Source organism: Etheostoma cragini, chromosome 18, assembly GCF_013103735.1.
Source record: "Etheostoma cragini isolate CJK2018 chromosome 18, CSU_Ecrag_1.0, whole genome shotgun sequence".
NCBI lineage: Eukaryota > Metazoa > Chordata > Actinopteri > Perciformes > Percidae > Etheostoma > Etheostoma cragini.
Window position 1 is genome coordinate 22,027 of NC_048424.1, and position 1,960 is coordinate 23,986.

Consider the following 1,960-nt stretch of genomic DNA (forward strand, 5'->3'; position numbering starts at 1 on the left):
CTGACTGTCAAATAAAATGTGGAAAAGGCCCAAAAATAATAATTACAAAAAAATAAAAATAAAAAAAATTACTAAAATAGACAAATAATAATAATAATAATAATAATTCAATTAAAAAAATTAAACAAAATAATTATAAAAAAAATGTGAGTAAAAAAAATAAAATAAAATAAAAAAAATAAAAAAATAATTGAATTAAAATAAATAAATCAAAATAATAACAAAAAAATAATTAAAAAATAAATAAAATAGAAAAAAATAGAAAAATTACAATAAAAAAAAAATTAAATAAAACAAATACAAAAATTAAAAAATAAAATTAAAAATAAATAAAATTAAAATAGTTGAATTAAAAAAAACAATTAATAATAATTATTATAAAAAAATTTAAAAAGTCAAAATTTTTTTTAAAAAAGCAAAAAATATGAATACAAATAAAAAATTTAATATTTGAATTAAATATAATAATTATAAAAAATAAATAAATAAAAATTAACACTCGACTTGTTTGTTGGTGTTGTCGTTACGTCTTCTTTTTTCTTGTGTTTAAATCTGCTCCCCGTTGTATTTCGGGCGCCCCCCCCCCCCGGTACTGTGGTTCTCCTGAGCAGGTGGGAAGCCTCCAGGTGAGTCCGAGAGGACGCTGATGAGACGGGGCGTTTATTATCAACCCGAGGAAGTCGACGAGGCCGAACAGACAAATCAAATCTAATTAAAAACAACGCGTTCACACAGTAAAAGAAATCGACGTGAGCGTCAAAAAGATCACGTTATAAAACACGGAGCGAGTCCACGGAGGGCGGCCATTTTGGAGACACTCGGTGTGACAAGTGAACGGAGCGCGGGGGAGTATTGTGCATCCTGGATCCTTTAAGTGACTGTTGCCATGGCGACATGTCGAGAAACTACAGTTTAAAGAAGGAGCCCACGGGTCGGCTCCCGCTTGTTGTATCCATGACAACCAGTTCCTATATACCCCGATATAGTCAAGTACATGCGTTTCTCTCCCAGCCCACACACAGCTAATGACATATATGTATATATATATATATATATATACAATATTTAAATCGGCCATTATAAATGCAGATGCCTGATGTCGTCCGATAATATCGCCCCCCCCCCCCCCCCCCCCCCCCCCCCCCCCCCCCCCCCCCCCCCCCCCCCCCCGGCTCTACTCCAGACTAAAACAAAAAGCTTTAACTGATGAAGATGTTTAATTTGCTGTGACACTCAACACCAACGTAAGTACAAAAGAAGAAATAATACATTAAAACTCTAATAACTAAATTACAGTAATTAGTACTTCATTAGCACCAGAAAGTCAAATTAACTCAGATTATCATCCACTAAGAACTACAATAAACTACAATAAACTACAATAAACTACAATAAACTACAGTAAACTACAATAAACTACCACGTTCCAAGCATGAACACCCTGGAACCTGGTCCCGTACCCTGGAACCTGGTCCCGTACCCTGGAACCTGGTCCCGTACCCTGGAACCTGGTCCCGTACTCGGAGGGTCGGGAGTAATAGATTACATGTAATCAGGGTTACTACAGTACATTTGGGCCGATCAGAGTATAGTTACATTGTGGAGGATTACCCGATTATGTACTTCATTAATATCGTTATTTAAAATATTTAGTTATTTTACTAAAGATTTATCAAAAATATGGAAATAAAATCATTTTATGTGAGTGCCCCTCCGTCCGTGTGTCAACAAACAACAACATGTGACAGAAGAAACAGCATCTAACATGTAGAGTACACACAGTACACATGTAGAGTACACACAGTACACATGTAGAGTACACACAGTACACAGTAGATTGTGCTAATGTAGTGTTAGTGTGTATTTGACAGTGTACTTCTATTTGATGATCTGTGATGCAAAGCTGAACATGTGAGCGATTACGTTACTAATGACAACAAAGGTCAGGAAGCCCCCCCCC